Source organism: Oxyura jamaicensis, chromosome 11 (assembly GCF_011077185.1).
Source record: "Oxyura jamaicensis isolate SHBP4307 breed ruddy duck chromosome 11, BPBGC_Ojam_1.0, whole genome shotgun sequence".
NCBI lineage: Eukaryota > Metazoa > Chordata > Aves > Anseriformes > Anatidae > Oxyura > Oxyura jamaicensis.
Window position 1 is genome coordinate 5,696,030 of NC_048903.1, and position 22,628 is coordinate 5,718,657.

The 22,628-nt window shown below is 37.9% G+C and overlaps 2 long non-coding RNA genes across 3 annotated transcripts in view; both read left to right on the top strand.

The window, feature by feature from the left end:
• The window catches only part of LOC118172813, a 42,380-nt gene extending 35,596 nt beyond the window's left edge, over nt 1–6,784 (top strand). Inside the window, exons 8-12 of the long non-coding RNA XR_004753868.1 lie at nt 32–203; nt 309–392; nt 2,989–3,175; nt 5,826–5,944; nt 6,730–6,784. This is a non-coding gene — a long non-coding RNA (uncharacterized LOC118172813). The remainder of the gene's footprint in view (nt 1–31; nt 204–308; nt 393–2,988; nt 3,176–5,825; nt 5,945–6,729) is intronic.
• Nucleotides 6,785–6,848: 64 nt separating this feature from the next.
• On the top strand, nt 6,849–18,038 carry LOC118172814. Of its 2 annotated transcripts, none has more exons than XR_004753870.1 (3): nt 6,849–6,908; nt 9,453–9,570; nt 11,366–18,038. It is a non-coding gene; the product is annotated as an uncharacterized LOC118172814 (long non-coding RNA). The 2 variants fall into 2 exon arrangements; XR_004753869.1 differs by lacking the exon at nt 6,849–6,908 and adding an exon at nt 6,963–7,813.
• Nucleotides 18,039–22,628: the final 4,590 nt, after the last annotated feature.

Here is a 22,628-nt window from a genome sequence, read left to right on the forward strand (position 1 = left end):
TTTTTTTTTTTTTTTTTTTTTTTTTTGTCAGGTTTCTCCAACAATGCTGCTTTTCCAAACTGGAGATGAAAGGTATAGGTAGAGAGTCAACTGCCTAATTGTCACCAGGCTAAATACTTCTTAACTTACCTATGATGTGATAAATCCTGGAGTACTTGCTGCTTACACAAGAGGATTTCAACACAGAGGCATGTTCCAGAAAGGTATTTGTGTAGAAAAGAGAAAAATTTTGTGGCAGTGTATTCTCTGATACTCTAAGAGTTACTACAAGTGTGGTTTGGTTTGTTTTTTTTCCTTTAATGAAACAGTGGGCAATTAGAAAGATTAAGGGCTATATATTCTGCATCCAAACAGAGGCAGAACCACAGTATCAACTGTCAGAAGCTCTGAAGGTAGAGGTTTTTTAATTTGTATTTTAAGTTGTTTCTAAGCGAATTGTTCATTTCAATCAACAAAATAGGTTTGATCCTCCCATCACGCCCTCACAATTTCCAGACTAGGACAGCAGTTGCACAGTGGGGTCAAAATCCCATTGTGTTCTTGAGGACAAATGTGTCCTATTGAGATGGGTAATGAAAGGCAAGGGTGCTGAGAGCTTACTTATTTGTGAACAACTCTGAATTTTGCTCTAAACATATTGCCAAATCTGCACCCCAGCTCAGCTTTTTTTCATGGTGAGGATGGCACAGCACAACAGACAAGGCTATGTGAGAGATGGTGCAAGACAGCAACCTGCCTTTAGAAGGAAGGATAAAATGTATGGAAGCTCATGTAAGTAATAGGTTCGTGTCAGCTTGGAAATTAGTTTTGCTTTTTCAGTCCTGTTTTTTTCAGGTTAAAGTCACTAAATGAAAACCAGGTGTATTTGGTGGGTAGTTATTCTCAGGAGTTCATCGACATTTATGACAAAGAAAACAATAGAAGTACATCATCAGGACAGCAGAAGAAACCAGCTCACTGGAGATGGCAGATGGACTAGACACTGCTGGTTACAGCTAATAATTAGTCCGTCCAGAAAACAGCTGTCCCAGTGAGGGGAGGAGCTGGAGAATACCCATGAGTGCTCTCACAAACTGTAGTTAGCTCAACAGAGGCCTCTGCTGAGCAAATAGTAACTGAGACAAGGTCAGAAACAGGCCAAATATCTCACCTTTATTCACCCATATAAGGACCATCTAGTGTTCCTCGTACCAGAGATGGTGTGAGGAGAAAAAATTTGAAAGGGACAGATAAGCATGAATAGATCTGTCTTAGATATAAGGAGAAAAAAATCAAGAAGCGTGTTTTATGAAGTAAGACTATTCACACAGTTTGCAATTAGAGAATGTTTTATGTATTTTGCTATAATTTTCTAAAAGGCTCAGAAGTCATTTGAGCAGAGAGACTGGTTTGCCATAAGATTTAAAGTATACCTTTGGATCATTTTAAACTGTTTTTTGTCTTTGTTTAACTGAATTTGCCACACTTAAACTGAATCAAACCATTAATTTATCAGAAGTGCTTTATTCTTTACTCTAGATCTGTGCAGATCTAAGCTATGAACAGGAAAGCAGTAAAAAGTTGCATTTGTAAATATTTTAAAGAACATTACTGTTCTGTGCAGCTTTATGTTCTTTTCTCTGGTGGTATTGAGTGCTTTTGCAGAAGCTCATTTGGGAAATGTATTCTTTGATTTTGGTAATCAATTGATCAACATTTGAAGCCCTGCTCAGACGCACAGCTATTGTGAAGAGCAGTACTTTCAAATATCCATTTGATTGTGTTTGTGATGCTTGCTTTATTCAACTCTGCTCCAGGCAAATTAAAATGTACTGCTATATAATAAGTATGGGAAGGTTAGCATTCACACTTCAGGGATAAAACATTTTGACAGTTCTATTCTACATTTGCATTTAAAAATCGTAACGCTTTTAATTAGACCCTATGTTTATGGTAGGATCTCTTGTAGGCATTACTACTGTGAGATTGTTACCTTTCAGGATTTTTTCTGGACTGTTGGTCTGTGGGGAAGTGCAAAAGCCTGCTGCTTCCACATACGTATTGTTTTCTGATCCATGTTGCATTTCATAAATTTCTCTTACTGCTCCATTACCGGTGCCATTACTGCAGAATCACTTGGATTTGTTCCTGAGAATTTTAGTGTACAGGGTTAGGGAGGTGTGTATATGTATATATATATTATATATATATATATATATATAATATTTCTCACGTGCTTGGTATATTTTTGCACTGGTCTCCAAATTCTCTATTTTTGGTCACAGTAGAATCCCGAAGGGGACAAAGCAGCCATTGATAGGAGACAGGCAGGAGATGCTGCCATGACATGCGTTATCTTTTTAGCTCTTGGACAGGTGATGTTTAAACAAAGCACATAGACAGTGGTCAATATCCCAAGCTTACTGGCACAGGCTGATGTCTGAAGGACTGACTGCTAAAACTGCCCATATCACTTGCTCCCCTTTTATTTTATCCTTCATCTTTCTGTATTAGTAATGTTCAGCAGGGGAACCTGTTATAACATCTACAACATTGCTACCTCCAAGAAAACATTCACGGAGATAAAAAAGGCAAATGTACACTGTCTCAAGAGGCCTGTGTGTAAATTGGACTATGTTATTTAAAAAAAAAAAAAAAAAAAAAAAAAAAAAAAAAAAAAGGCTAAATATTTTACACTTTTCAGAGAAGCGGACAGAACTGGGAAAACATTGTAGCTTTTATCATAAAAATGTATTTTGGGGCTGAAATTAGGTTTTGTCCCTGATAGTCAGCCCCTAGATAGCCAGTCCTAGAGTCTATGTGTAATTGTTACTAGGTTTACCTTGGGAAGGATATGGAGTTTGGTGGTACCAGAAATCTTGTGCAGTGTACCCTCAGGGAATCCCCTCCTGCATAAGGCCCCAGTCCTGTGGCTCAAATCCCAGGAAGCTCAAACACCCTCACAGACTTCTTCGAGCTGCTCATTTCCATATCTTCCTTCAATATTAGGAGCTATTTCTTCTGACTCACCAATAAATAGTCGAGAAATACTCCGGGAATTTAGATATATGATATGAAAGTCATGCTTTCTGATTGTGAAAGGGGCCACAAGGAAGTCCTCCATGTGCACCCAGATTGGATCTTCAATTTAAAAACATCAAAATCTGAATTATACAGAGGCTATCCAGCACTATGGGTAAGTACATTGGCCTTTCATGTCTTATTATGTTGTTAATCAGTTAATGTTTGTAAAGCACTTTGAAGATGAAAAGCCCTATATAAGTTCTAAGTGTTATTATCTCTAGAGACCTGGGTTTGATTCAAAGGTGCCTAATTACATATGCCATAAATTAGACTTAATGAGTTGTGGAATCATACAAAGCATATGATGCATGCAGGTTTCTCAGATAGATCTTGGCCCTATGGTCTGCTGCAGTGCTTCCTTAGGTATTCAGAGCTGTTAAGAAAAAATACACAAGAATAAAGCAGATAATTTCTAAAAAACATTGGATTACATTTTGTTATTATTTAGGACTTGGTGAAGCAAATTACTCTACCAGCAGTCTTGCTCTGCTGAACCTAGGGTTTTTCCAGTAACCAACTTCAAATTGCTGAAGTTAACATGATTGTTTTTAAGCTGTGGTACAGACATAATTCAAAATCTTACTTCTGTTCCATATCTGGTCTTAGCAGAAGGGAGCTGAGCAGTATAATATGACTGCTCTCCTTCCAATAATGCCCTAAAATGTCCCGTCAGGGCTGGGAACCTCTCAGGGTTGGGTAATGTTCACATGCAAAAGAAAAAAGTTCCCATCTTCAGAGATACTATCAGACAATTTACAATAAGCCATTACAAGTGGGTAACGTGCAAAAGGGGGAAGTAGCAGTTATAGGAAAATGTGGTTTCATTGGCTTTGCAGAGCTGAGAGTTTCCATGTTATGTAACTTACATATTCTCTAGCTACAGAATGTACCCTGCTCAGGTCCAGGCACTGGGGTGGCTATTCCACAGTGAGCGCAGACAGCTTCTCCTGGCTGTTCCTGAACCAACAGAGTTCAGGGACACAGAAAAGCAGCAGGATCATTCACCTGTCCCAGGGTGGCTCCCGTGTGTTCTTGCTGCAGAATATCTCCATTGTATCTTGGGCCCTTTCAGGCATACGGAGAGAGGAAGGATTTATCCTGCATATAAATATGTTAGAAGTGATTGTGTTCATTAGTACAACCTAAGTAGATTGGAAAAACCAATTAATAGCAATTTACTATAAGTGTCTCTAACTGACTTCTTGAAAGTATTTATCCTGAAGTGAAAGTCATTTGATTTAGTTAATGTTTATTGTAAGTATATGCAGACTATCTTCCAGGGGAGAATGTATTTTTGAGTACTCCAGACAATTGAAACTAGTGAGCCCACTGTCTGGAGAAAGCATCTGTAACCGCAGCCAAAAGAGGAACAAGGTTTCCGACATTCTTTCAAGACATGTGTTTGAAGCATGGGTTCCCATCACTTTCAGAGTGAGTTGCAGGCCATTTTCCTTATATAGATTTAGACAAGCCAAAAGCTGTCCTAGATTGATCTTGCTAATTGTCTTTGTGATTTCTCCCTAGTCCACTTTTTCCTGTTACTTTATTTGCTCATTTGGAATATGACTGTTTCCTCAAGAAGCTTTAAATAGGACAAAGCATAGTTTCAAACTTCCTTTATTTTCTCTCTATCCCAATATTCATCTTCCCAATCTGCTTACATTTCTGCATTCCTAGAACTTGGTCTAGTCTTACAGTCTTACACCTTAGTTACTGGGGTGTACTCCTTAAAAAACAAGATGTAGTTTTACTGAATATTTTTCATATATTCTAATAAATAGGAACTTACAATAAATGCCGATTTGAGCTGCAGGCTGTGGTTAAACGTGTAGCAAACTTATCAACAAACCTTTCCTTCCCCACCCTGCCCCCTTCCCTTTTTACAATGAACAGATTTTTATCCGTCTGGCTCGTGACTTGGGGATTTTTACAAGCAAACTTTGAAACTTGTCAAACATTTTGTAATTTGAGGCTGGAAACAGAAAAGCAAAAATCTTTAAAAAAAAAAAAAAAAAAAAAAGATATTTTATACAGTGTGTATCAACTGAGAAAAATTTTAGCTTGCTGAAGAGCATAGAGGATTCCATTCTCTGACCTAACTGTCACTTCTTAACCAGAAATTACCACTCTGATGATTCATTTTTTAATACTCCGAGATAACATATATACTTGTGTAACTCCACTGAGCTACCAAATTACAGAGGAGATGTAAGACTCTCTTCATTTCTGTACAACTATAGCCTTTTACTGAAAAGCAATAAGAATGTTTGCATTGTTGTTATTTCATCTGGGCATTTTAAGTCTATCTCCATTCCTGCTCTGTTTTCAAGATGATACTGACTGACATACTCTAGCAGTGGTATAATTATTGCTTTAACATCAGTGAAGAAGCTGTCCAAGAAAATGAGAAAGTTGTAAGCTTTAGCAGCTCCACTAGAGTGCCTGTTAGAGACATCAGGCAGGAGGAACAACCCTACAACATTATGAAAGCACTTTTTTACAGCCAGGCCTCCAACTCTGACAAAAGTACTAATATCTAGTAAGTGTGTGCTTTGAGAAAATGATTAATGGAGGCACGTGTATGCAGAAATATCTAAGTCAGCTAATATCCAATGAAGAACTCTGGTACTTGGCAGTTGTGTTTGGTGACCCAGTTAAGGATTTTACAAAAACGGTCACCATCTTTTTGTCTTGTTACTTCTCAAGTCATTTTCCTATTTAAGTCCCTAATTTAACAAAGCACTCATATCTCTCACTGAAAGTCTTTGACTGCAGAAGCATTGCTCGTGATGTCTGGAAGAAGACTTTTGGATCATTCCTGCCTCCAGCTTCCTCTCCCTGCCTGCATGCAAGGGATTACCACAGGTCAGCTTGCAGAGAGGTAAGTGGGGCAGTAAGTAGTGGGGTAAGACAAGAATTTATATTGATGTGGCTGATTGTATACTAAAGCAGATGAAGAGCATCCATTTATTTTGACAGACTGTGCTGCAAAGAGATGTGAATTGTCATAAACTCATTGATAGCTGTTGTTTATTTCCATGGATTCATGAATTTATTTTTCTCTGCAATAAATATACAGTGTAGAAAGGGACAAAATCACAGACAAAATGCAAAAACAATGGTTGATTGATTGGTTGGTTGATTGAACTGTTGGTCTTAATATGGAAAGGATGAGAGGCACAAAGGGCCTTAAAAATTGTCTGCATCACTGTTGTGTTATGGTTTGTATTTTAAAGACATCAAGTTTTTTCGAATCAAAATAATTAATTTATACCATTGACTATTACAATAATATCCATCACTGTGCTGGGAGGAACAGTTTAATATGAAAGCATTAAGAATTGGGTTCATAGGTATTCAAATTCAGAAGTACTATTCTAAAACCACATATTTTAGTTTCTTGCAGAGACCTATTTTCATCTATATATTCCTTCAATGAGAGCTGTATCATCTGCAGTTGAACAAGAGCATACCTTAGTTTAACTCTCAGTTCAGTAAAGCATTTCTATTCTGAATGTTACTTAAATTTTGTCTAGACATGTCATTTGATAAGACAGAGGATAGTGAACCTGGAGTTAACAACTGGCTGAAGTGTTGTTCTGAACCAGAGCTTGACTGGACAATATGTAACAAAGTACATGTGCACACCAACATTTCTATTCATAGAATCACAGATGATTTGGGTTGGAAGGGACCTTAAAACCAACTAATTGTAACCGCCTGCCACTCCCACTAGCCCTGGCTGCCCACAGCTCCATCCAGCCTGGCCTTGGGCACTTCAGAGTTGGGGCATCCACAGCTTCTGTGGGCGGCCAAGGCCAGGGCCTCACCACCCTCACAGCAAGGTATTTCTTCCTTATATCTAATCTAAACCTACCTACCTTCTTGTAATTTTAAAACATTACCTCTTGTACTATCACTAGACTTTTAAAGTGTAGTTTTAAAATGGCTTTAAAACCATGTAGTTTTAGAATGTAGTTAAAAAATTTAGCTAACAATTCCTTTAAAGTTTCCTCAGGAAATGAGAAATGTAAATATAACTAAAATATTCGTCAGGAAATCTACTTTATTACAACTAAGTGTTTATTTTAAACTTTAACTTAGTTCTGCACAGCATATTGATTTAACTTTTGAAGGAAGTAGGAGCACAGTCCATGACTACTTGTATCAGTTGAGATATTTTTTGAGATGGTCAAGTCATGTTGTTGTCTGACAAAGTATATCAGAAAGCTTTTAGGCTGAAAAATGAACAACTCCATAAAGCTGAACATTATTGTCATGGAAACTTCTGCACACCAACTAATTGACGTTATTTTTTCACCCCATTACAGTAATTATTTGTAATCATTATTTTTGTAGCATGTGTTCGGCACTTAAAGTGTGTATACTACTGGGAAGAGCTGGATTATTCATCAGGAGAAACTGAGAAATTGAGTTGAAAATGCCGAATCAGGCAGGCAGATGGAATTATCTCCTGTTTTAGGAGCATTCACTCCTAAAAATAAATAAATAAATAAATATTTTTTTTTTCCTCTAACTTCCTCATACATGCAAACAAGGAAGCAAACACTCTCCAAGTTTCACAAGAAAAGAGTAAGTCAAAAATACCATAACCACTGAAAGACAATTCAAATATAGAAAGTTTGGTGGACCCATTCTTCAAAAATGTGTTCAGCTTCTCTGAGGTCAAGAGGTTCTTCTGATGTACCAAGACAGACTCCTGAGTTCTGATCCAGTGTCACTCAGAAGGGTAGGAATGGCTCCTCTGCCATCTCTGACCAAAGTTCATATCCAGAGAATTTAATTGCTGCATTAGTACACTCTGAGTGAGTTTTGACCACTGCATGTGCCACTCTTCCAGTAGAAAAAATAAAGTTATACATAGAAAATCTATCACCTTTGTTTATTCAGAAACTCCAAATCCTGTTTAGTTGCTTTGTATTAAGAGACAAGATTGTTTTATCTCCTTCCATTGGAATAGACATAATTAATGAGGAATATTATTCTAAAATTGTTCTTAAAAATAAATTACATCATCTGTATGTTTTTTGTTTATGATTTCCCTTGCATTGGTAATGAGATTCATGCTAATGTGACGTAAGATTCAGAAGTCAAAAATATTTGAAACCAACTATTGTTTCATCTAGATTCATGAGAGGAACCTGAGATCCTTTGAAAGTGTGCTCAGAATTACCCAAGGTTATGAAAAAAGCCTCCTCCTTTTTGTGTTAATTTGCTTACAGTTGGTTTTGTAATATCCTAAAGAAAAATTAATGTTACACCCATCTGCATGCACTTAAGCTCGGTCTGCTGAAATGTTCTGCTTGAGCTCATGATGAAAGCTACAATTGTTTGCCCTCACAATACAAAAGGAAATAAAATAAAGGGTTCAAAATGGACTAAGTATCGCAAATCAAAACTTCAAAATCTCTTTTAAACTACTTTTTGTTCAGGATCTTTTATTACAAGAAAAGGCACTTATCACAGATAAAGATTTTGGAAGCAAAAACGTAATATTGAATGTTTGTATTATCATGATGATGACGACGAAGCAGCATTATTTTGAGTGTCACTAAAGTAAAGATTCCATTTACATCAATTTTTTAAAATTGGGGGGTTTGGGTCTCATTGACAAAGACCTCAAACAGATATTTAACTTTAAACATCTAAGTTAAGCCCATTAGCCTGAATGTGACTATCAATATGCTGATGTTAAGCATGTGCTTAAAGTCAAGAGCTCTCGGCTAGGCATTTGGGCTCATCAAAGGGGAAATAAATGTCAAAGTGAAGAAGATAAAATTGTAATACAAAATGTATTAATATAACAAAGCATACGGAAGATATTGCCTCTCTCTGTTATTTGTTTAGTAATATCTGATGGTGTGCATTTCTATAATGAATAAAAAGGTTATCTATAAGAAAATATTCTGTTCCTTGTCTTACACAGAAAGCGTTTTATGTAAAATGGATAGAAATGTGCTCGTTCATTGTTTTAAAACCTTGGATCCGTGTCCACTGAATGGCAATTCATGTGGTCTTATGGTCTAACATCGTATGTCCGAGCAGCTTGTGAGAAATAATGGAAAGAGCTTTTAAAAGGCTGCAGAGAGGTGACAGCATGGAAAAAGCTAATTAAAGTATGTTTTAAAAATTGTGTTTTAAGGCCTTTCATTAAAAAAACAAGCTTAATGTAAAATAAAATACATCAAGAGTATTCTGACGTCACTGCAGCAGCAGTATTCCAAGTGCAGTTTGCATATGTTTAAGTGATTCAGATATCTTGATTTGGTTTGGCAAATGAAAACCCTGTCTTACTATAAGTCATTTTTACCATCAGGATTTGCATATACATATGATATCTCTTATATTAATTATATCTATTTTCACAGGTATGGACAGACATAGCCCAGAGTTGTGGCAGCCATTAATAGATCAAGCAAGCCCATGCAGCTGTGTTTTGATCAGTGGAAAGGTTTCTGGCATCCAAGAGCTGAAATCACCTTTTGGGTATGACAAGTGCATCTAAGTATCTAGCAAGTGAAAATCAAGGGTTTCTGTAAGGAAGGAGTAAGAACACCTACCACAAAAAATTAAGAGTAAAATAACCTTTAATAATCGCAACAATGCAAACTCAATTGTATGTATTGCTCTCAATTGGCATTTAGCCATCCATCATTTGCTGGCTCATAAAGCTGATTTGTGTTCTTTCTGCCTGTCCCTGTTTCCCCAAGCTGCTGGCCTCTTTTCACCACTCCTTTCCCATAGGCACATACGACTGGGACCCACACACTCTTTTGTCTCTTCCTCTGGAACGCTGCTTTTTATCACATGGGGAAAGGAGGAGTTTTGTGAGCAGCTTTCTTTCTTCTTTATTGTTGAATGCCACTTATAAACTCTGTCACTAGACTCTTGGAAGGTATCTAAAATGCTAGACAAGGAAACAGGTATAATTCAGAGGAAAACTGACCTTGATTGAATAGGGTCAAAATGCTTCAACCACCTCTTTCATTTGAAACTCCTCATTTATAGACTCACACTTCTTTCATTGTAGCTTTAGAGTTGACATAAATATATGTGGGATGTGTGTTAGTCTTAAAGATAAGAGGCTCAGCTAGATTTAGTGAATTCTGTGACTAATCAAACTCTTTGTGAAAAACACACAATTTCTCCTCTCAAAGTGTTGTAACACCATAATTGTTGAGAGCTCCAGAATTTGTTTTCAGAAAACAAGTTTGGGCATTCCCCAGGTATTAGCATGTACTAGGCAAGTTTAAGCTCCAAATTCCTAATTCCCAAGTCTGATTGTATATATTAATCAGGCTTCTGATTCTGATTCTCATTTAAAGGCTGTGAGCTACCAAAGATTTTTGAACAGAATTATTGTGGCTGTTTACAGACTTGCTCAGTACAGATATTCCTTGAGCTTTCTGCTGCTCTCTGTCATCACTGGCTATTTCTGTTGAGTAGGCTGAGAGTGAAGATTTACGAAAATATTTGATGAAGTTTTATACAAACTGTGTCCCAAGCATTTATTTGCTACATTATGCACCTCTTTTAACCAAATGCTGTTTGTTGTTATGGAAACCCATTGTAATGAGAGCCACGTGACCCATGAAAACCTTAGCCAGCCAACAAAGTTTGCAGTTTTCAAGTACTTTTCAATGTTTCTGTTTTCATATTCTTTAAACAGCATCTCTCGCATTGTCCAAGCCACATATGGCAAAGGCCTGGTTTTCTTTCTCTTCTCTAAGGATGATTTACATCCTACCAGCAGTAGAAAAAGACCTGCAAAATGTGTAGATGTTATTAGAAGCACATTAATATCCTTTTATACTATTGGAGCAGCAGAGAGGAGTCTTAAAGCTGCATCTTTATCCCTTCTGTTTCTTTGCTGGGAAGGGATTCAGCTGGGACTGATGTGGATTGGGAACAGGGAATATCCCTGTCTGGCTTCCGAACTGCTGAAGAAGGCTACCTCAGTACCCTGGGCACAGGCACACTTCTTCACATTTATCTTAGGTTCGCACGTTCCTTTATTTAACTGTCTCTGATCTCACTATATCTGATCATTCCTTCATCTCATTTTCACTTAACCTTTTGCCCTCTGCACAGACTAAGCATCCTATCGGATATCACCCAAGGGACCTTCTTTTCCCTCCACTCCCTTTCTCCACTCTTTCTCTAATTTAGGTGCTTTATGCTGCTCCTGGTAATTTACCTGATTACATGGAAGGAGCTGTAGATCTTTTATAATTGCTGTTTTACTTAAAACATTGATTCTTTAGCTCCTCTCTGTTTTCAGGTCATCACACCTCACTGGAGGTTTCCCTGCTTTAATGAGCATCTCAGAAACCGCAGAGAGGACTGGAGAATGGGGGTTGTTGCACATTCTTGTATTTGAAAGCAGCTCCATAGCATCTGCAAGAGGATTCTTGGCACCTGCCTAGTTAAACTGGATGTCCAATGTTATCTCTCCAGGCAAGTAAGATTCTGGCAATCACTGTAGTCCTATTTCACTTGTTCTCAGTCTTTTTGACACAAACACATTAATTCCCCCAAGCTTCTTTGGCAGCTGTAAGTTCTCTCCTTTTTTTAATATGATTGATAATATTGAATATTTCTTTTAACCTTTTACTGCATTTGCTGGGCTAGGTGATAGTTTCTCTATTCGGGTGTTAATCTCCAGCATGCAGTACAATGTCTTCCAATTGCCTGCTCATTATGGAGCTCATTTGTAATATGTTGCCATTTAATTTACAACTGCCTACCAAGCTCTGCCTAGCACTGTCCTACAACATATAATGTCATCCTTCCAACACTTCCACTGTCAAAGGTCATATAAAGCAAACTACTGCTTACTACAGAAACTACTTCTAGTTTAGCACAGAAAGAATGGCAGCCCTTGGGCAAAATTTGACTGTGTCGTTTCATATGATGCACTGGAAAGAAATACATTCTGGAAAAGGTGCCAATAATGAAGGTTCCCTGATTCAGTGCAGGAAATGACCTGAAATGTACAGGCAAAAAAATGCCATCATTGTCTTTACTTCCAATTTCTCAGGAAAAGAAAAGGTTGTTTGAGGAGACACAAATATATAAAAACAAAAAGACCTCCCAGGCTGACTTGAAATATGTTCAAACTACACATCCACTCCCTGCTCCCTAGAACCCAGTAAATATTTCTTTGGCCCCACAAAATATTTTAGTTTGAACCCAGCAAACCTCAGATTGACCTTGGAAATAAGATTCCTCGTTTTCAAAGTAAATGTCTCAGCCACACCACTGGAGGAGTTGCACTTTTCTGACTGAAACATATAAAACTTGTCTCTTTTGGCAAATGGGGTAGATTATACTGTGGGGAACTGGTTGTTTTCCCAATTAACTGACCATAGGCGCTCTCAAACTCCTTTCCTCAACTTTTGTAACCTAGTACAATGCTGGTGGCAAGGTTAAAACATCTTTTTTAGGCCATTAGGGGCAGAGTTAAGCCAGTGTAAAGCACTAGAGTCTGTCTCAATGGAGATACACTGACCTATCCTGCTGAGCATCTGGTGCATGTCTCTACAGACATTTTGTTCTCTCTTCTCCTCAGGTTGTATTGGATGCTTTAACAGCATTTGATCCTGTAGTGTCCTTTTAGCTTACCTTGAATCCCCTTTGAGATTTTAGACTACATATGTCTGGATTTGATTAGCTTTGTCAGTTTGTTTTCTTCTGATGTTTTTCTCCTCTGCCAGCTGTGTTAACTCTTCCCTCACCCAAGACAAGATCTCACACCCTAATCTAATATAATGAAAATACGTTTTTGAAATAGTCTTTGACATCATTTTCTGATGATGTCCAACTCATATTCAGATACAAATTCTGGGATCTGGTTATCTGTTCTCCGTAGCAAAGTGTATGCACATGTTCCACATAGAATGTAAGGACAAGAAAGGTCTCAAATTCCCCTTCTAATGACTGGTTGATGTCTATCAACTGATGCTGAAAATCATTGTGACCGCAGCCTTCCTTTTAATATCATAGCTGCTTCCAGCATGTCAGACATAACTGCCTTTTATACAAGTCTTATTTAAACCAGACAAAAACAATTAAGATGGTTGTTTTGATTGGCATCTACCATATTAAATGAATCAAACTGCTGTAATTCTAACAAATATATATATATATATATATATATCAGTGTTGGGTATTAAATAAAATAAGGTTATGCTTTACCTCAATGAGCATTTCAGGTTTTGCTTCAGCCTGAGTTTCTCGCTTGAGGCCAACCAGAAGTGTTGAAATGCTGTCAGCTAGGGTTTCACAGAAGCTTCTGGTCCAGGGCGCCAATGCAGACAATCCAACTGCCCAAGATGAGGTCCTTGCACCCTCTCCATCTCCTGCTGAAGCTGTTGAATCTTGTGTGTGCTCAGGGTTTCACAAGGCTGCACTATATCCACGTGGTGCAGATTTTAAGAGCTCCATGGTGCTCAGATAATATTCATATCTCTGAAGAGGACAATGCTGTCCAAATAGAATGAACCTTTGAACTTCAATAGGTTTTTGGTATGACCTTAAGCCTCAGATTTATAAAAACAAAACAGAACACCTTAAGCCTCAGATTTATGAAATCAAAACAGGACAAAAACCACTGCTTGCTTGCTTTCATTCTATTTTCTGATTTTGCACTAAACTGTCAGCAAAGCAGGCCTTTTACCTATAAACAGATGGTACAAAATTCTGCAGGATTTTCCCACGTTTGATGAACACACACATCAAGTCTATTTACATGAGCATGGAAAATATTAAAATGACTACCAGGTCTGTACAGCATAAGACACCTGGAGTACATTGCTGCCAGCAAGCTTCCAAGGCGGGGAGATTCTGGCACACGGTTACAGTTCTGGGGACTGGGCCATTTTTGACTTGGGTTATTGCATCTTTTTACACCTGAAGACATGTTCACCTCTGACCCAGAAACATCTGCAATGTCAAACTATAAAAAGGGGAATTGAATTGTAGCCTTTTTTTGCCTTACTGTTATTTTTATTTTCTATTGAAAGGAGTTTTAAAAGGCCTATGAAATGTAAAATTGCTTTCTTGCCATAGTTGCAAAACTCATTTCACCTTTTTATCTGAGATGTGCTTGTAGCAAATTTCCAGAGTTAAAAAATGAATACAATAACCCACTTTGAGTAAGGATCATGGTCCAAAGCACTGAGCACAGCACAGTCTGCATCTCTCAAGGCTTGGGGCAGAGAGGGGAACTGCCCCAGTAGCCTGTGTTATCCTCACTCCCATCATTCACCCAGACACCTCACCACTTGATGTTACCCACAACGTTGTTGCATATTCCATCTTTCCTTCCTAAAGTAATGTTGTAGACTGATGAGGGATATTTTTATATATATTATTATTCACCAAGTCCTAACTTCTTTTCCTTCTTTGCAGGGATAATTTACAAATATTTGGTCCATTACTGCTGCTCTTACGTAGCCCATCATCAGAATACCAGCTGTACTGGTGACTACACAAGTGACTGTAGTTTCTTATAGGAAATATTGGTATACCATAATATTTATTCGAGTCTTTCTTTCACCTTTCTTGTTATGATTTGCTCTTGTGATTTATATTCATACAGATATTTATTTATTTATTTTTACTCTGGGACCCTTCTGTGTGTCAGTTTGTGCTAGTGTAGAATGAATTTACATGGTTTGTAGTAGAATGTGAATATCTTTGGTTGAATATCACTAGAGAAATCCCCAGAATTATTATTTTGACATTTAGTTATGGTATAATCTAGCCAATTTTTCGTGTCATTTAGCACAAGAAGTATATAGGGCAAAGCAGCGCAGTATGTTGATAGATGGTGTATTGCTGTGTTTGAGTTTGCCAAAATTAACACATTGCCCATTGGAAAAAAAAAACTTTGGAAAACTTTCTCTTTTCTGAGTACAGGCATTTTATGTTAGAGCCTTAGAGCTGGTTCTGTCTCTCCTAAGTTATAAACCCTTATGGATGTACCATAAAGATGTCCACCTAATGCAGAGAAAAGCAGATTAATTGATCACAGTAATATATTCTTATCCACTGAGTAAGAGCATTACACACATTGTTTCTTGTTTTGTTTCTGGCTTGTAAATCTTCATTGTAGAATACAAATGAAAATGACCCAAATATGTATTATTTATGAATAGGACTCTCAGATATTATGCTTTAGATTGATTGTGTTAGACAGGATATAACAGAAGCACAATAAGTCAATGAAAAATAAAAAGCGGCAAAAATGTTTCATGCTAAAAATGTAGTTCTAGTGACACCTCTTATATAAAGGACATTTCCAACACATTGACATTTATATTTATCATGGCTGTGTGTGTGATTTACAGTTGTCTGAGGTACTGAATATCAGGAATATCCATGCACATACACACCCTTTTGAATGATGGTAAGTCATAGACTGCTGCATTGCCCCTTATACAACAAGCTTTTCCTCCCCTTTTTATTTTTCTTCTCTAGCTTCAGGGAGGCAAAGGAAGCAGTAGATCAATAGGGTGTCTTGACTGAAGTTGCCTGCAGCACTTCCATTTCTCAGACTGGACACTGATGCTAACTATCAATAGCAATAAGAGGCTGTCTCAGACAGAATTAAGGCTCCTTCTTCTGCATGGCTGTCTGGTGCTTACTGATAAACATCTTGTGCGCAGGATTGCAACAAATAAACCATTTCAAGTGTGCAAACTAGCCACTGTCATTCTCCCTATTGATACTTGCTCTAGGGTGAAGTGACTAATAGTTATTTTCATACAGCTGATAGATACACAGCAGATAGGCATTCAGATGGATAATAGTGCAAAGGCTTAATGCTATAGAGTGTAGAAAGATCATTGACGAAATTCTCTGTGCTCCCGTAGAGAGCCTGAGACAACAAAAGACAAAAATAGTGACTTATGTTTAAACTACTTAAGAGAAGCTAAAGATGAATTTAACTGTTTATTAACATCCAATTTTTAGATAGTGTTAAATCCTGCCAAGCTATTTTGTTCAGAAGTTATTCATTTTTTCCACTTCACTGGATTTGCAAGTTTAGTCTGGAAATAAAAGCTAACGGGGTTGTGTGCAGCTATGATAGAGATGGGGAGGTGCTAGGCAGCACTGTGGTCACTTGTCATTTGACCTGAGCTATGCACCACACCTGAGGTTGCTAATTTTGGAAGAACTGAGTCTCTTTAGCCTCCCTTCCTGGAAAAAAGAAAAAAAAAAAAAAATCAATTTCTCAACTGATCTTTAGTTCTGTAGTGCATTCCTTGTTTTCAGCCTGAATAAGGATGAAAAACCAGGTTCTCACCCACCCACATGAAATCACCATTAAAATACCTTGGCCCAGCTCTTCTTGGTGGTAAGTCCATTATAACTGTGCTTAAGCCAGATATTCACTAGAGTTGCACTAATTTACATCAAATGAAGAGCTCACATACTAATCCGGGTTTATTTTTCTTTTAATTTTGCTTTAACTGACTGGGGTGGGGGAAGTGGTTCAGATGCTCTGCTGGAAAATCAACAGAGCCTTATTTCATATCCTCCCTCTGTGGAGCTCTAACCATTTACAGGAGCAAACAATTTGGCTCTGAGACATCTCCAGCTTTATATGAAGTGGTGCTTTTCAGATTAGGAGGCTGGTTTTCTAAGGGAAAGTTCAGTGAACCCTTTTGAGTTTCAGACTATCCCAAAGAAAATGATTAAATAACGTTTCTTTCTTTCAAATAATTCTTATGTTAAATCTAACAAAGGCTGATGGGTTTTATAGGATGAGATTATTCTGAAGATAGTTCTGATGTTGCTGAATTCTTAAATTAAGATGATTGAGGAGAAAATAAACCAGGGCTTCCAAGATTTTATGGGAAAGGACACCAATCATGAATTGAGGAGAAAAAAACCCTACTAAAAATATTTGCATAAAATGATTCCTGAATATATGTCTATGAATACATATATTGGCTTTGAAAGAAGTGAAATTAAATGTTACCAGGAACATAATATAGTGGGGGGAGCACAATTTGTGTATTTGTGTATCACTTACTAATAGACATTTTCACTTTTGTCTCTGCACCGTATGCTGCAGTTGGACTTGCCCACCACACACGAGCGGTGTGGGGGTGGAATAGTTAATATGTGTACACTGCTCAGAGTCACTGCTGTTATTAATTGTCCTCCAGTATAGAACACGTACATTTTACACTAATACGCTGATTAGTGAGACAGAGCGTGCAGTTTCTAGCGAGGGAAGCTGGAATTTCAGAAATAGCTTGGCTCTTCACTTTGATTACTTTCTGGCTAGAGAGTTGGAGTCAAACTAATTCATTTTGTAAACATTACTGGTCATTCATGTACAGTGTGTTGCATGAATCAGTGTAGGACAGTCAGATTGGTACAAGTTCAAAAGTCCAGATGAAAATTACTGTTTCACTGTACACAGCATAATCACTGTACAAAGTAAGAAGGATCGTATCTGTACTCTTTACTCAGGCAAAATTCCCACCCCCCAAAATTGGAAGAGTTTCCTTAAGAAAGGTGAAAAGACAAGGGTCTGAAATGTTTGCTGATGAGCAATCCATCCCCTGCACCCCAACAGGCAGCTTTCAACAAATATTTATAGAGCTCAGGGATACTGCTATAGCCTCAACATTTCAGCACAAATATTAAGCCACAACCTCAGCTAGTCTAAATTGACGTAGTCCTATTGGCTTCAGTGGCATTAGAGTGATTTACAATAGCTGAGGTTCTCACTCCTTTTATTTTTAACTCAGTGTCTCTGGCAGAGTATGCTCTGCATACTTCTTTCAGATGAGGAGCAGATTAGTTTTAAAGTAAAAATTAAAGAAAAAAAAAAAAAATAGCTCTTCATCCATCCTACTGGGCAAAATTTCTGCCCAGTTTTGAGAGGGGCTCAGCTTAAAGGAAAATGTGTTAGAAGGCTGAGTGTGAGTTTTCTGTAGCACAGCCATACTCAGCTGAGTTGGGGTGCTAAGGCAGGAAGCCATTCAAAAGAGTAATTGGCTCTTTTGTTAAATATATACGTATACACACACACACACGTGTGTGTGTATATATATATAAAAAATGGGGTTTACTGCTCCCACTGGAGAACTCTGCTGTGTGTGTTAGTTTTAATAGCAGTTGTGCAGATATAAGCACACAGTTGTGTATTATAATATTTGTTTCTCAGTGTCACTATGCCAGGATTCTTTAAAAGGATATGAAGTCTTCTCTCTCTCTCTTTTTTTTTAATATATATATATATATATATTTATTTATTTTCCCCCCAGTTTTTCAAGACAGGAAACATTAGTAAAGCACTTTTTTTTTTTTTTCGCAATAGTAAGTGACTTGAAGCTGGAAACAGAGAAATGGATTACATTACATATTTTCTACACAAACATAGGGATTAATTTAAATGATTCCCCTAAATCAAAATAACTAGAGTTTTTGGCAGCCTTTGAAGTTTAATGAATGTTTATTCTTGCCATCAAGTGTAGGTTTTGGGACACCCTGCAGGACCACTAAAACAAGATGATCTAAAGCTATTTATATAAAAAAAGCCAAAGCCAAGATGTTTGTATTAAAGTTATGAAGAAAATGCAACTATTTAAAAGTAGCTAATATTTTGTTTAACAAATTTTAAGTAAAAGTTGCAGAGCTGTTCCCTCTGTTCTGTTGGTGTCTGTAGCCTATACATAGCCTATATGCTAACTACAATTCTGATGATTTCAAAAGTAAACTTGATATAGAACAGGTCTCCTCTGGAGCTTGTGTGCTCTCCTAGGTCTGGTTTCCTCTCTTTTAGGGACACAGGAAAGCTAGCTTTGCTCTTATCTTTCAGAATACATTTGGAATTCCTTTCAAATGTCTCTTATCAAACTTGACAAGAAGTACCTATTACTTAGAGACATTTCAATGCACGTTTTCTGTAGAAGAAAATTAAATCAGGTCATGAGATGTAATAAACCAGACGTAGGATTTCCAGATACATTTTATTTCTTTCATGGTTAATACTTTTTGAAGTGCGCTACTGAAATGCTGCATAAATGTAAAACCTGGTTTGCCTCTGATGGCTGTGATTGACTAAAACTGTAGGTAATATTCTTGGAGATATTTAGCTTCTGATAATTCAGCCATACAGACGTTCTCTGTTTTTTTCTTTTTCTTTTCTTTTCTTTTTTTTTTTAAAAAAAAAAAGAAAAAAAAAAACTTTTTTACTTTCTTTTTTTCCTTGAGGGCTATTTTCACATGTACAAAAAAAACTTTGCAAACGAGATATTTTTTATATCTAAAATTCACAGCATGTCTTGCTGTTAAATTGCCACCTTTAGAGGCCTTTTTTAAATTTCATTGAAAATGCATATTAAATCAAAGTGATAGACACATGTAATGTAAAATGTCTGTCAACAATTAGAATCCCATTTGGAAGTTTGTAAAGCATAACAATTTAAAATGAATTTAGATTGAGAAGGAAAGTTTTTAGATTGAGAGGGAAAGTTTTAGCCTGCAGTACTGCAATTTTGAACAGAAAAAAAAAAAAATCCAAGATTTTTGCCTTTTTCTTAGTAAAAGAGAAATAAAAGAACCAGGAATCCTAATGCAGTTAGTTCACCATCATGTGTCAGTCAAACACCATAATTCTTTCCACAAAGTCCAGATTATGTTGATTTGGAAAGGTATAATAATTCAGTAAGTATACAAATAATACAATCCATTGGAAAACTGCATTGCCCTGTTGTTTTCAAGGAACCTAGGAATACATCACAGCTGAAACATCCAATAACTGCGTGTGCTGTGTATTGAAAAGTGCAGCTGTTTTTACTGGGACAGACCAAATCCCTGCCCAGTAACATCCACGTGGTTTGAAAAACAAAATAAAAATGCTTCGAGGGAAACTTCACCAAATTTCCCTTGTATTCTTCTCAGATGATGGTTGTTACACAGACGCCTCCCAGATGCCCTGAAGCAATGGGATCCACCCGCATGTAGCGCCTCTGGAGCACTGAGCTCCCACCAGGCGGCCTTGGCCTTGGCCCTGGCTCCATGGTTCCACTGCCCAAGGCCCTATGTGGGGCCTGGGTTGGCAGCCAGAGGGGGTCTTCAGTGTAGGAAGAGCCCCGGGGGGGCTACAGACAGCAGTATCTCACCTCTGGCATGAACAAGTAGCTCACCACTGTGGTGAACAACCACAGTAGCTCACCTCTGTGGTGAACAACTCCTCTGGTACATTTGTTGCAGTTCAGAGTAAGGAATCCTTTAAGGAAGAGAACCGATCTCTCTTCCACCATAGAAAAGAGTGCAAGTCCTGCGTAAAAGGGGTTCTCCATACACCAGTCAGAAAGTGACATACACATGATCGTATTTTAAAACACTTGACAGGTCTGTGCTGCCAATAGCCCAATCAATTTGGTCATGTGCCTGAGCTACAGCATTTGGGCCTACACATGGATTTTTCTCTCAGGCTGAGGCCTACCAAAATCAAGGGTTAGATGAGAGTTTATGACTAGTATTTACTGAATACAATGTAAACAACAACAAGTATTTTGATTAATTTTAAATTTTGTAACATATATTTATTTTTTATCTTAAGCACACATTTCCAAGCAGTATTCCATAACGCTGTCACTGAAATTAGTATTATCTTGGCGATATATGCCAATGCTTCAAGCACAGGACAGTGCATTCTCTGTGGTGATACATAGCTCCTTTAAGCAGATACACTTCCAGTACTGATATACTTGTGTATAATTCTTCCAGATTAAATTCTAGCTGTTTCTAGACATTCCAGTTATCACTTTGACTGATTTTAGGAGAGTGGCAATAAGGAAGCAGACTAATAAGAAATGCAAAACAAATTCTACAGCTGACTCCTGAAAGGAGAGTCAGTCCCGTGAGAACTTTCTGTGGTATGTTACTGGTTACAATTATTGTAAAAATAATTGTGTGCCATCACAAAAGACGGATGCAAAATAACAGTAATAGTTTTTGTCTTTGGTTATTTAGTATTTCTGTTGCCTCTGAGTAATCTGGGTGAAGAGCCAAGATTACCTGTGAATAACACTTTTATACAGGTGGTTTAAGGCACTGTTCTCCTAAAACATCAGAGTTGTTTTGCTTAGAGAAGCGGTAAGATCTTTCCCAGTCACGTGAGTACCAGCAAACAAATTCCTGCAGGCTTCCCAGAATATGGCAACCAGCACCAGTCACAGGATTTTGTTGCTCCAGGCAAAACATTAAATGTAGGCCCCTCACAAGGCACCGTCACAAGCACAGGCAAGTGTTACAAAACATTTTGCAGCCCTAGGCAGCTGCATGCTCGGCGTGGCTGGTGGTGGCAGTGCTGGCCTTGAATGTCGATTTGCCTATCTCTCACCCATTAGGCTCACATCCATCTCACTTTCTACCTTTGCACTGACTTTACCTAATTGCTGCTGCTCAGCGTGACTTCCCTCGCTGAACACGGTCAGGTCCGGTCAGGTCTTGTCCTACCTTAGAGTGATCCATTACAAGAGGAGCAAAGGAGCTGCGGGTCTGGCAGCCCTTGGGGAGCAGCGCTGGGTGAATTCGAATTTTGCTATTAGAAAATTGTAACAGTGAAACAGAGAGTGAACGATACAGCTTGAACAGAGCTAGTGCAGCATGTTATTGCATTGTGAGACTACATGTACAGTGTCACAGAGGACAGTACTGAAGGGGGAGGAGGGAATGAACCATATTTATCCTTTGTTTAATTCCACTTAATTCAGTACATTTATAGTGCATTTGGCTCTATGTTTTCCTGAAACTGTTATTCTTAAATATGATAGCTCTGCTTTTGCTTTCATGCAGCATAAAAATGGAAGTTGCTTCAACTGCAAAAGAAGCCAGGTTAAGTAAACTTTAGAGATGGAGCAAGTGACTTCAAGCCCCAAAATGTATGAGAGTGCAAAGGTATGCAGCTATCAACTGAACATATTAACAAGAGACATCTTACTAAGAGGTATGTTATTTACATGCTAATAATTGTCACTGGTGACATCCCTAGACCTTTTTTCTATGGAATAGTTGTTTACACTCATCTGAAGTTAGTAATGGGCCTGATCTGGCACTCTCATACAAATACAGCTCCTCTCAGAAATCGGTTTGTATAGACTGGGGGCTTAGGCGCATATTTTATTTGCAAACAGCTGGAACAGCTTAAGAAGTTACCATACCACGCACTGTTGCCCCATGCAGATTTCCATCCCTTTCTGGCGGAGTATGTCATGCAAACATTTTTGCTAATGCTAGAGCAGTGCAGACTGGGAGGAGTGCTCACCCGCTGATTGCCTGGTGACAGCTGGGGGACAGCATCTTCCAGGCGTGGGGCAGCGGCAGACAGTGGTGGGAAATGGTATATTAAATCATTCCACTTAGCCCCTGCCGGAAAAGTGCTCATAGAATCTTCTGGGTTGGAAAAGCCTTCGAGATCATCAAGATCTAGACAGAAACACTGTCCACAATGCCCTCTGCTTCCTGCACAAGGATGTATTTCACCAATAGTATGTTTAGGACAGAGCATT